The sequence below is a fragment of the Pelodiscus sinensis genome, chromosome 1 (genome assembly GCF_052426305.1).
Source record: "Pelodiscus sinensis isolate ZL-2025 chromosome 1, ASM5242630v1, whole genome shotgun sequence".
Taxonomy (NCBI): domain Eukaryota; kingdom Metazoa; phylum Chordata; order Testudines; family Trionychidae; genus Pelodiscus; species Pelodiscus sinensis.
In genome coordinates this window covers 61,959,216-61,973,376 of record NC_143052.1, presented here as the reverse complement: position 1 = coordinate 61,973,376, position 14,161 = coordinate 61,959,216, and positions in this window count along the sequence as shown.

Sequence of the window (14,161 nt, the reverse complement as noted above, 5' to 3'; positions counted from 1 at the left end):
TGCTCGCGTACTGTTATTGTAGTGGGTTGTCACATAGGCCTGATTGATTCGCACTGCTATTGTAATGTGATGATCTCTAGAAGTTAAAAAGAAATTAATGTTTATAATTTTAATTTCTAATATTAATTATGAAGACTTTAGAATTTTATCCAGTGAGAAGGCAATTGTGATAAATTTTCTGGGAGGCACCTCACTGGTTAAGAACCCCTGGCCTAAGGGGACTTAAAGCTGTTCCCCAACAAGGTGTCTCATCAGCCCTGGTGGAGAATTTGTTTTCACTCATGTAGATATTCCCCAGGAAAAACACTTAACAGTGTGCCAGACAAGGATGGTTTGGAACTAAAAAAGTGGAGAGAGTTCTCTGAATCTACCATCTCAATAGGTTACAAGCAATTGCAGCCCACAATATATAAACCACTCATTTAGAACAGTGCATCCCAAATACATTTAAACTTAATTCAGTAAGGACTCCCAAGGATCTGAAGGAAATTGCCAAGGATCTCTCTCAGGCTCTTCTTGAATTCCCAGGACTTTTTATGCTGTTCGGGGCGGGGCGGGTGGGATGATTTGATGCAGACAGTGCTCTGCTATTTTGTTTTCATTTTGCCTGGTTTGAAATGTTTGGGGCCTCCTGCTATAATGCAACTGCGTCTAATTTTAAACAGCTTTCCTTACATGCTTTGTGGCAGTGCAGTTATAACAGCAATCTGTCGAGGTCTCCATGATTTTCTTGTCAATAACGACTGCTTTATAGCTAAATTATTTGTAAATAGTTTACCAAACTATTTGATTTTCAAAGGGAGCCTATGTCTCCACCACCAGCTACATTGGTCAGATGGTCTGTCAGCTTTATTTGATCCTTTATTGCTCACAAAGCATTGACTGACTCCTCTGACACTCAAATATAATTATTTTTCCTGTAACTCGTTTCCATTCCAGCATTCAGTTGGAACTTGACTAACAAATATGAGATTTTAACTTATTAGTTTTCTATCTTGGTCTGAAGCACAGTAGCTCCTTAGCTGATCAGTTCTCTGCATGAATCATGTGCTTCTTCCTCTTGGTATCAATTATTATGTCAGGTAGGAATTCAGTTTAATTTTTCACTAATGTCATTTAATTAACCTTGCACTGTATCAAACATTATATCTTAGTACTCTCAAGTTCAGCTTTTATCTGTTAAATAGCAAGTTAAATATCCTATGTTAAAAATATTTTTGGTTACATGATGACAGTCACAATTAAAATTTTGTTTCTAATGGGTTTCATCTTGATGAGCTTTAAAGTAATTTTTCTCTAAGTTTACGTCCAGACTGCATTGTTAAATCAGAAAAAGATATGCAAATTGTATATCTTTTCTCAATTTACTTTAGAAAGAGTCTCTTTGGAAATTTGGTGCATCTACACAGCACCAAATTGCAAAAGAAAGTGCTCTTTCGAGCCATTCCTTATTCCTTGTAGAACGAGGTTTACAGGGATGGTGAATGAGCAGTCTAGACATAGCCTTAGATTTAGACTAAAGATAAGTTGCCAGAAATACAACCACATTCCAAAACAAGAATGTTATCATAATTGTCTTGTTTGCAAGAAAAAAACACGTGTTTGTTTTGAAATCAGCAGAGCAGAAAGTGGAGCTGATAATTATAAGTCTGAATATGTTTTTATTTTGCTAATCAATGAAGATTTGAGTGACTGGTTGTGTTGTGCTTAGTGCTTTTCCTGTCAGTTATTTTTATAATGGGAGTAACTGGTGACAATATATTTTTAATACACTTGACCCACAAAAGGTCATTTTGTGTATGAATTGGTAATATTTTTCTGGGAACAGGGAGTGACTAGACCAACAGAAGTGGAGGAGGGTAGAGAAAAGGATATAGCCACCATGTAAGAACTGAATTCTAAGCAGGAAGTTGTGGTGCCAACAGTACAAACTAATAACATGATTTCAGTATTAAGCTACTTAATCAAACTCAAATTATAGCTGAATGACTCTGGTAATAAATTCCAACTGGAAAATTTTACCAAATAGATGATTACCTTCTCGGATGTTTAACACTCATGTATGGGATTAATTGTATTTTTGTATTAGTCTCAACACTGGAGTTAAATCAAATTAACTATTGTGATTGGTATTTGATGTTTTGCAGTTTAAGTATTAATGGTATGACTTAGTTTTGCTATTTTTCTTGATCTGATTGTAGTTTGTTATAATAAATCTTATAAAATAGAAATTGATCTTGTCTTAGTTATCTCATAAACAATATGGCTACGTCTAGATTGCATCCCTTTTTCGTAAAAGGGATGCAAATTAGATGTATCGCAATTACTAATGAAGCGGGGATTTAAATCTCCCCCGCTTCATTAGCATAAAAATGGCTGCCGCTTTCTTTTCAGCTCGGAGCTTTGCCGGAAAAAAGTGCCAGTCTAGATGCGGATCTTTTGGAAAATAAAGCCTTTTCCGAAAGATCCCTTATCCCTTATTTTAAGAGGGATAAGGGATCTTTCAGAAAAGGCTTTATTTTCCGAAAGATCCGCGTCTAGACTGGCGCTTTTTTCCGGCAAAGCTCCTAGCCGAAAAGAAAGCGGCAGCCATTTTTATGCTAATGAAGCGGGGGAGATTTAAATCCCCGCTTCATTAGTAATTGCGATACGTCTAATTTGCATCCCTTTTACGAAAAAGGGATGCAATCTAGACATAGCCTATGGTTTCCAGAACCCTGGAGGCCAAATTTCCCCATAAATAATTGGTTCCCACAGCTAGCAACTGTATGTCCTAGTTGCTGTATCAGGTTGACTGTTTTTTTTTCTTCTGCTGTACAAAATTTCCAAGCAGATCCTTGATTCAGGCTAGTTTGGGGTTATGGCTGTTAAGATTAATATTCATGTCATGGCAACAAACTTCTACCATCTTCCTGCTCTTGGCATAGGAACAGGACATCCTAGTTCATTTGTCCCTATCTTCAGCAGTGACTGGAGCAATATGAGCTCATTCTGTACAGTTGCTATCTTTTCTCCATACTGCCTACTCACAGTCTGCTTCCTTTCTCATTGAAACGAAGCAGCCAACACAGCCCTCTTCTCTCAGCTCCCGGACTGTTTAAACGGATGTTAATCTGCCTCTGTCATTGAACTATTTTGTTTTTCCTGCCTATGTACTGGGCATATGTTCCTTCCTTCATGTCACTTTAATTAATGTTGTTTATGGGTGTTGCAATGTTCTGCCTAGTCACCAACAATAGCACTTCAACCTTCTTTCACTGCTTGACCAGGGTTCCCAGTAAGCTGTGCGCTTGTGTGGCCTCTCGGGAGAGATTCAAATGCTGCTCAGTTGATTAGCAGAGCGCCCACAGCTAAGCTTTTGGTTTCTACAGGTGGTGCGCATCTGCACATGCCTTAGTGCACATAAAATAGTTATTCTGCACATGGATGGAAAAGATTAGAGAGAACATTATGCTTGATTCCTAACTCAAAGGGATCATCTCCAGAGACAGCACACTATAATTCTCCATGCTTATTCACAGCTGAGCACTATTAAATGAGGAATGTGGCGAGGCCATTATTAGGAAAATTTAATAAAACCTCCAATGTGTCACCAGCACTAACAAAGCTCTCTACAATCTAAACGTTAGAATTCCATTCAAAATATGTCAAAGTATTATGCCAAATAATCCAGGGCTAGGACAGGGCATGTAAACTAACAAAAAAAAAAGACTCTAAAGGGGCCAAAGCAATGTGGAGTGCAGGCCCAGCTGCTGGGGACTGGCAACACAGACCCAGCCAGGGCCAGCACAGTGGGGAGAGCACTCCAGCCCCAGGTGGGGAGCGCAGGGGGCAGCAGAGCCAACAGCTGGGAGGGGAGCCTTGATCTACCCTGGTTCAGCAAACTCTGGGACCTGAATGATCTCAAACCACAAAGGTGCTGGACCAGGGAAGTTCCACCACTAGTGCGAAATTAACAACTGTTACCTGTAGTCCCAACAAATAACTTCAGAATAACTTATTTCCTTACTCAATCGTCCCACCTGTGGTGCATGACCAAATAATAGAAGGTAACAGCTATTACAAATTATGCCCATCCACAGGGTATACAATCATACGCTCTGGCATGGATGACCCAGATCTAACCTTAGTTAATGGGATGGCTTTTCCTTTTATTTGCTTCATTGGCACTTTCTCTATCAGCTAATTTATTATTCTTCCTCCCTCCCTCAGTAAAACTTGCATCTGGTCATGGAAACTGCCAAAGATGGAAAGATGCATGACCTGGTGTTAATTCAAATTTTATTATTCAACAAAGAGCTAAGAGAAGAGCAGAGGGACTGTGCAAAAATACCAAGTACACAGTGTAACTTGGAATTAAACACAAGACTATATTATTCAAAAGTATAAACCAGGAAGAAAATATACAAGACAAAGGAAACTTCCTGAAGTTCACTATTTTAAACAGTACTGAGTTTAAGGGAACCTTTTATATCAGTTACACAGCTTGTAACCGAATAATAATTATAGATGTACATAGTTACAGATGCAGTTTGACTACCTTACACTAGCTTACATACACTTAGTGGTATCGCTGACAGTGTCCCTGAATTTGGTCCATAATATCCTCTAGATGTGTGCATCACCCATTAATAACAGGCTGTAACACAGAGATGGTGTCTGTACCCTAAAATAGTCCTTAATCCAATTTTCAAATCTTTCTGACACAATTAATGTGGTACAAGTGTGAAAGACGTGAGAAGGGAACAGATGTCTTCAGGCAGTTAATGCTAAGGACATGTTTTATATTTTCATACTAGAAGATTTACTCAGTGTTGCTTGTGTCATTAACTCAAACTACTTTTGTTTTTCATCATTTAAATCATTGTTCTGGAGTGGGGCTGGGAATGGAAGGGCTCAGTATGCCCCAGTCCCTTCTCACCACAGCAACTTGGGGTCAGGTGAGAAGTGCCTGTCTATGACTGCTGCTGAGGGCACAGCCAGGAAAGGATGCATGTCCTCCAGCTTGGGGATAGACAGACAGGAAGGGGCACACACATATACAGACAACTTCTCTGAAATACATAGTAGATAGCTGTTCCTTTCTCCACTCCTGCACCTCCTGCTGGTCCAAGGGGATTATAGCTCTCCCGATCCCCATCTCTGGACCCTGGCTATCCCCACTGTGGTCATTCTGCAGTATAACTATGAGGACATAGGATTTAAGAGGGATGTGAGAAGAGAGCAAAGCATCACATCATCAAAGCATTAGGAATTAAAGGGATGCTGTCTCTGTTCCCCACCTCAAACAGCAGCCTTGTGGAGGTCTGTGATGTGCTCATGCTGTGGCTCAGGATCACTGCTTCCCTGAACCCCAGTCAGTGTGCACAAAAGTGGTCCCAGCTGTCCCAGGCATTTTCTGCAGACTGCCATTGCGCTCTCACCCCAAAGAGACTCCCAGCATGGCAGTATGAAGCATGTGGCTGAGAGCAGGAGCAAGGCCAAAGGATGGTTTCTCCAGGAAAGTGCAGCATGAATTCACTAATCCTCAAACAGTGCTAGAGTTATGTAAGTGATATCAGTGCTCCTTCGTCCAATAGCCCTGGTGCACGTTGGGGCCCTTTCCAGCCCTTGAACACACACATGGCCAGTGACACAGCTCATTCTGGCTGTACATCGGTAACTCTACCATACAGCTTTCTTGTTCAGATTCTACAGTGATGAGGAGCAGTACATAAAACAGCTAAGTTATCATTAGGCTGATCAGTGCTACCACAAACTTGCTTTTATGATGTCCCTTCATACAGTGACTTATGTTTTTGTAAAATTGTTCCATATCACTATTATTTATTATATAATTTGAGTTTGTCTGTCTGGTTCAAGAACTCCGCCCAAACGGTAAGAGCTAGGACCGCCAAATTTGATATGCATCTTCCTCTTATCGTAACTTAAAGCAAGGTAAGGGTTTGGTTGTGCCAGGAAAATGGGATGTGCCTGGCATGGATTGCTTCTCATGAAACTGTGGCTCTGGTGAGGCCACATCTGAGTATTGTGTCCAGTTCTGGGCCCCCCGCTATAGAAAGGATGTGGACACATTGGAGAGGGTCCAGCAGAGGGCAACCAAAATGATTAGGGGGCTGGCGCACATGACCTATGAGGAGAGGCTGAGGGATCTGGGCTTGTTTAGTCTGTGGAGAAGAGTTAGGGGGGATTTGATAGCCTTCAACTTCCTGAAGGGAGGTTCCAAAGACAATGGAGAGAGGCTGTTCTCAGTAGTGATGAATGGCAGAACAAGGAGCAATGGTCTCAAGTTACAGTGGGGGAGGTCTAGGTTGGATATTAGGAAAAACACTCTCCCGAGGAGGGTGGTGAAGCACTGGAATGGGTTATCTAGGGAGGTGGTAGAGTCTCCATGCCTAGAAGTTTTTAAGTCTCAGCTTGACAAAGCCCAGGCTGGGTTGATTTAGTTGGGATTGGTCCTGCCTTGGGCAGGGGGCTGGACTTGATGGTCTCCTGGGGTCTCTTCCAGCTCTATGATTCTATGAAATGGAAAGAGAGGGGTCTGCTATATAATGACCACATGGAGGCAAAAGGGGATATAGGATAGAAAGAAAGAACAGTTATACTATATAATGACCACAGGGTGGGGGTAGCGGGGGCAAAGTAAGGGCTTGATCTCTCATCTTTCCTCATGCCAGCCAAGTGGGATGTGCTTGGAATGAGATTACTTCTCATAAAACCATATAGAAAAAAGACTCCCTCACCCCCAAGACTCCCACCCTCCAGGCACCTTTAGGAAGGGCAGGGGGTGGAAGGTTCATTCATAAAGGAACATTGCTGGCTGTTCTCTGTCATCAGAGAGCAAGAGGAAAGTGCACAGTCTGCTTCATTCCTCACACTGGCCGCTTGAATTTGCGCAAGAGCACTGACTTTATAATGTACAAAATCAGTGCTTCTTGCGCAAATATTTTCACGCTCCCGCTCAGGGATAAGCCCTCTTGCGCAAGAATACTTGCGCAAGAGGGCTAGTGTAGACAGGCACCTTAGTTTTTTGCGCAAGAAAGCCCTATGGCTAAAATGGCCATCGGAGCTTTCTTGCGCAAAAGCACGTCTAGATTGGCACGGATGCTTTTGCGCAAAAGCATCCTTGCCAATCTAGATGCTCTTTTGTGGAAATACTTTTAACGGAAAAACTTCGGTTAGCTGCGAAGTTTGGGATAAAGCGGCGATAGTACCCTGCTAGCCCGAGAAACTGTCGTACCTGTTTCTTTGTATTGGGTGGGGGGTAGCTCTTCAAGGCTTCCACCTTTTCTACTATGGGGCGTATTTGACCCCGTCCCACCACATACCCTAGATAGACTACCTCTTTCTCACCGAAGCGGCACTTCCGTGGATTTGCAGTTAGGCCGGCTTCCCGCAAGGCTCGTAGCACGGCTCCCACATGTTGGAGGTATTCTCCCCAGGTCTGGCTGTAAACGACGATGTCGTCGATGTAGGCGGCCGCCCATCCTCCCTGTTCCCTCAGTACTCGGTCCATAAGACGCTGGAAAGTTGCGGCTGCGCCATGCAGCCCGAAGGGCATCCGTGTGAAATGATACAGCCCAAACGGGGTCGAAAAGGCTGTCTTCTTTCAGGAGGTTGGTGACAAGGGGATCTGCCAGTACCCCCAGGTCAGGTCTAGTGTGGACAGATAACGGGCGCCTCCTAACTGGTCTAGCAGTTCATCCACTCGTGGCATGGGGTAGGCATCAAAGCGTGACTGTGCATTGACTTTGCGAAAGTCAATACAGAATCGCATTGATCCATCAGGCTTCGGGATGAGCACTATAGGGCTGCGCCATTCGCTGAAGGATTCTTCCACGACCCCCCACTGGAGCATCTTCTGTATTTTCCCCCCCCCCCCCCGCACCGTTTCCCACATTCGCCGGGGAATGGGCCGTACCCGCTCACATACCGTCTTTCGTGGCTCTGTCTCTATATGGTGGTGGATGAGGGTGGTCTGTCCCGGATCGGCGGTCAGGACGTCCCCGAAGGTCCGTAGAAACTCCTCCATGTCCTTTCTTTGGGTTTCGCTGAGGTCTGCTCCTGTTGGGAAAGTCTGGGGGGGAGGGCCTCACCTGGGTTTTCGGGACCTAACTCCGGGTTGGGGGGCACGGGGTGGATCCAGAAGGCCTCGCGTTGCTTCCACGCCTTCAGGAGGTTAACGTGGTATACTTGTGTGTCGTTTTTCTTCCCTGACACCTTGACCTCATAATCTACCTCACCCACCCGCTTCAGGATCTCAAAGGGCCCCTGCCACTTGGCTACCAACTTCGAGCCGGGGGTAGGCAGTAGCACCAGGACCCATTGCCCTGGCTCAAAAATCCGCAAACGAGATCCTTGGTTATAGTACCGGGCTTGTTTTGCTTGGGCCTGCTCTAGGTTTTCTCTTGCGAACTCCCCTAGCCTATGCAACTTTTCCCGGAAGTCCAAGATATACTGCACCGACCCTTGTACTCGGGTCCCTTGTTCTTCCCAATTCTCGCGAATAATATCTAATATCCCCCGAGGGTGCCTGCCAAATAACAGTTTGAAAGGGGAAAATCCCATAGAGGATTGGGGCACCTCCCGTATCACAAACAGGAGTGCCGGAAACAACATGTCCCACTCCCTGGGTTCCTGTCCCACAAATTTCCTTAACATTTCTTTTAGCGTTCTATTAAAACGTTCTACTAACCCGTCCGTTTGCGGGTGATAGATGGCCGTTTTCAGCCACTCGATCCGCAACAGCTTACATAGCTCATTCATCAGTCGCGAGGTGAAGTTAGTCCCTTGATTGGTCAAAATTTGTTCCGGCAGACCCACTCGGGCGAAAATTTTCACGAGCTCCGAGGCGAAGGTGCTTGCATGTACGTTCCGGAGAGGAACGGCCTCCAGGTATCGGGTCGCATGGTCTAATATTACTAAAATATACTGATGTCCGGTTTTTGACTTGTCTAATGGACCTACTATGTCCATGGCGATCCTCGCGAAGGGTACGCCCACCACCGGCAGCGGTACGAGGGGGGCTTTGGGCACCCCCCTAGGCCTAACTGTTGCTCTCAAAGGTGGCCAGATATGCTTCGGGATCGTCTGCCGGCCCCATCTTTGTCAGCCTGATGGGCAGGCGTGTCAATTCCCCCTCCCCCGATAACCCCTACTCCTCGGGGCTTGCTAGATTCAGGGGGGTCACCGCCGTCGGTGGGTAGCCCCTCATCCATTCTTCCTGTTGCGCCTTCATTTGCTCGGCTACCTCCCTGATCAATTGCTTTTGCTGCTCCTGTTGCTGGGTTGCTAGCTGCAGGATTAAGGCCGCCTGTTGCTGTTGGTTCTGCCTTTGGCTCTCTTTGACCCATTCCATAAATTGTGCCGGATCCATATCGGGTCCCGGCGCGTTTGGGGAATTTCCCTTTTCCGAAAACACCACAAAACAAAACCCTATGTTAGCGTTCCCTAAGCCTCCTCTTCCCCCCTTCCCTACTCTGGGGGGGGGGGGGTTGGGTTTTTTTTAAAGGCCCCTCACGTCCGGGGCGGGACCCCCAAGTTACCCACATTCTCCACCACCTTGTGACGCCCTGGGTCGCCCCACGGCATTTGTCCCGAGGGCTCTCTCCTGTCCTAGAGCTCAGAGTCCTTCAGTTTCCCTTTTTCACGCGATTATCTTCGTTTTCCCTCTCCCTGGCAAGGCGGGAAGGGAAGGGGGGCCCGGGCCCGCCCACTCTCACGGGCCCCAGCCCAGGGCCCTAAGGGTTCAGGTTCAGTTTGACCCAACCCGGCTGACGGGGTGTGACCCCTTAACACATCAGCCCACCAGTCAATCCTGACTCTGCCCTGGGCTGCTTCCTTCCTCTCCGGCACCGTCGTCCCCTGGCGCCCCCTCTGCCCGGCTCGGACCGCTCACCCTGTTGAGTACTGCTGCCGCCGCTTGCCTCCGCCTGGGCAATCCGCTCAGCTCCTTCTCCTCCCATCACTCGGCACGGCCGGGCCATTTTAAAGTTGGTGCCGGGGTCGCGACCCCAGCATCTCCCGGCGACCCCGCCCCGCGCGCCTGGGCTTCCCCCCGTTGCCAGGGCGACGTGGCTGACGTCTCCCCGGCGCCCGGATGACGTCCTCCGGCGCGCCGGAGGCCGGTGCGCTCCGTGCCGCGGCCGAACACCCCAGGCAGAGGCGGGCGACGCGTGGCATCCCGCTGTACAGCGTGGCTTGGGCGGGTGCCCCCGCCGCAAGCGGGGCTGCCCCATCACAGATGGCCATACTGGGTCAGACCAAAGGTCCACCCAGCTCAGTATCCTGTCTGCTGACAGGGGCCAATACCAAATGCCCCCGAGGGAGGACACACAACAGCTAATCCTCATGTGATTACTCCCGTCACGCACCTCCAGAGAAACAGAGGCTCGGGACATCATTCCTACCCATTCTGACCAAATGAAATTTGTCATGTGAGCAAGTCACTTGTCCATGTCCTTTTTAGGCAAACAGCCCTAGCACACCTGCTTGACTGCAAAATGCCTCATGTATATTGGCAACACTTGGGCTACATCTAGACTGGCATGATTTTCCGGAAATGCTTAAAACGGAACAGTTTTCCGTTATAAGTATTTCCAGAAAAAGCACGTCTACATTGGCAGGATGCTTTTCCGGAAAAGCGTCCGTGCCAATGTAGATGCGCTTTTCCGCAAAAAAGCCCCGATCGTCATTTTCACGATCGGGGCTTTTTTGCGGAAAAGAAATCTGTGCTGTCTACACTGGCCCTCTTCTGGAACAGTTTTCTGGAAAAGGACTTTTGCCCGAACGGGAGCAGCATAGTTTTTCTGGAAAAGCACTGATGATTTTACAGTAGATCATCAGTGCTTTTCCGGAAATTCAAGGGGCCAGTGTAGACAGCTGGCAAGTTATTCCGGAAAAGCAGCTGATTTTCCGGAATAAGAGGCCAGTGTAGACACAGCCTTGAGGTCTACTGTCAGAGTAGTACTGCTATTCACTCAAGTAGCCATGTCCCACCTATTGTCTAAAGGTGAGAGGTGCACAACGCCTGTTGCTATCTGCCAGAAGCAAATACTTAAAACACCAGTACATAGTCAATATTCATAATTTCACATACAAACATCACATAGGCATATGAATAGCACAAACAGATTCAGAAAAGCATAAGCTTTCAATAGACACTTCGCTTAGCCTACTTTGTACAAAATTTGGGGAAAACAACAGTAGGTTCCACAATGGTCTGCATATTCATATTAAAAATCCAATAATGTCACACCTTGATCCAATTATGCCACATGTGGAAACTTTAAAACATTTTGGCTGTGTCTAGACTGGCATGATTTTGCGGAAATACTTTTAACGGAAAAGTTTTTCCGTTAAAAGTATTTCCACAAAAGAGCATCTAGATTGGCAAGGATGCTTTTGCGCAAAAGCATCCGTGCCAATCTAGACGTGCTTTTGCGCAAGAAAGCTCCGATGGCCATTTTAGCCATAGGGCTTTCTTGCGCAAAAAACTAAGGTGCCTGTCTACACTAGCCCTCTTGCGCAAGTATTCTTGCGCAAGAGGGCTTATCCCTGAGCGGGAGCGTGAAAATATTTGCGCAAGAAGCACTGATTTTGTACATTATAAAGTCAGTGCTCTTGCGCAAATTCAAGCGGCCAGTGTAGACAGCTGGCAAGTTTTTGCGCAAAAGCAGCTGTTTTTGCGCAAAATCTTGCCAGTCTAGACGCACCCTTTGAGAGTAAGAATTTTAAAATTTCCTATTGATAAATATAAAAACATATGGTGGGCATTCACTAGTAATAATGAACACCACTTTTGTCTCCATTCTGATCTAGCTTAAAAAGAAAAGTGATGAAAGCAGCTGAGACAAAGGATAACAGAAATAAATCTTTTTATGACATTTGTTACAAATCAAGCATTTCAAAACCAGGATCAACTTAAGTGTTACCTCAACAAAAGTTTATTTTCAAATTTGCAGTCTTCTCTATATAAAATTTAATGTTTTTTCCATTCTAGATGAAATTCAGCAACTCTTCCCCCTCTTATTGCCTCTTTATGGAGAGGGAGTTCATAGACATAGCAGAACCATTTCTGTACTGCATTCAGAGGAGAGCACTGTCCAGAATAGGTTGGTCGGGGGGGATAACTGGAGGTTTGCCAGAGGCAACCAAGGGATGGGATACTGGATTTACTTTTATACTGAGCCAAAAGTCAAAAGCCATACATGGAGCTCAAGAGGGACAGAACTATACACACATTACAATGGATTCCAAGTTAAGCCTTTATAGTCTTGATTGTATGCCATAGGGCTATGATGGAACAACCTCCATATTTCCACATTTCATTCATCTCACGAAAGCCTGGATGGATCCAGGGACTATAGAAGGTTATTTGATGCACAATACATTAATCAGGGTACTTGAAGAGCAGGTGGGTTTTCTTTGCATCTGATGAAACTACTCTAGACAGTAGATTCCCACTTAAAATTCTGTGTGACTGTGGCAGTCACAGGTTGGCGCTTGTTCTTGGAAACACAGTAAGAGGAAGCAGTAAAGTGAGTTGTGGAGGGTATATTATTTGTCATAGACACCAGCAGGCAATTTGTCTCCCAACAATAGGGAAGAACTCCTGTCCTGTCTTAAGTGTGCGGAGATGCAACTGATCACTATCAGCAAGGTCTGGGATATCTATTACGTTGCATCATGTAGCAGACCAAGCAAAACAATTTGGAAAGCATAACATTTTCTTCTCAAGTGTGCCAGTGAAGTCTTTCTAAATACAGTCACAAAACGTAATGCCAAAATTAGTGGCTTTAGAAATATCATGACAAGTGTTTGTACACAATGTTTGATGTTATGTCCAACCTAGGAGATCTATGAAGATAGTTGCAAAGATGTGAGAGAGTATTGTTGAAAGCTCAAACCTTGCCACTGTTATTTTATCTTTGAAAGATGATGTTCCAGGACAACATTCTGAAGAGACAAACCAGGCCATCAGCACAAAATGCCCAAAGTCATGGTGGACATATTTTAAGGAGCCTTGTGAAAAACATGGAAAGTAGACCCTCCAATCTCTCTGTTTGACTATGGTGGGTCAGAGTAGGATGTTCCTCTTCTGGATTCCATGAAACAGTCACATTCAACGACCTACTCTCTTGAAGCTACAGTGGCCCTTGAACTGCTCAGAAGACACTAGGCCCAATGGATCGAAGGCAAACAGAGCCTGCCTACTCAGGAAAGAGGCAATAACAAACACCACTTTTGTCTCCATTCTGATCTAGCTTAAAAAGGAAAGTGCTGCAATTTCCTAACATGTAGTGCAGCACATGCATTTCCCCTTCATGACTTGAAACTCCTGGGGTTGTAGAGGGCCAGAGAAAAGCCTATAAAATAATATATGGGAGGCTTGTAGCACCCTCAACTCTCATAAAAGTCAGTAGAGCCTGAAGACACTTGGCATCCTTCAGGATTAGGTCCTATATATAGCATCTGTTTTTTCAATCATACTATAATAGGGATATTGTAATACTATCATGTTAAATTGCCAAAAGTCTGAGAGGCTCAGTGATGCTTGGACTGAAAATGTATTTTAACAAGCCATAGAAAAAACAAATTGAATGGGATTTTCTTTATTGACTCTGATAATCTACAGTACATTCATTCTCAATGCTGACTCTCATGACAAAATCCTCCAAGTAAGCATAGCAGAAAAACAGATTATAAAACAAAACAATAAATTTTCAAATCCTTCTCTACAGAAGGCTTACTAAATATCTATTAAAATACACTTTCTCGTTATCTGAGCCCTTACACCTTTTATTCTGCATACATTAAGTTTCACTGCCTTTCGGTTAGAATTATGATGCAAAAAGTAGCTAGAAGCAGGAACACACTACCAATTTATTCCCTATTTATAATAACCTGTCTGCTCTTGGCATATCTCCTCCATAAAGAAGTACATTTTTATAGCAGTTAGCTTCAACACATAGTCTTAAACTGAGTGTGGGTTAATTTCAGGAAGCATGGCTGTTCACAGACTGGGTTGGGGATCATGGGAAGCTGTGGGCCACTGTGGAAATTGATAAAATGGCTCCTAGGAATGTGTTTGCATATCATCCTTGCCATTGGTAAAGTTAAGCTATCTCCTTTAATAGGTCTTTCTGTTTAAATAAATAAA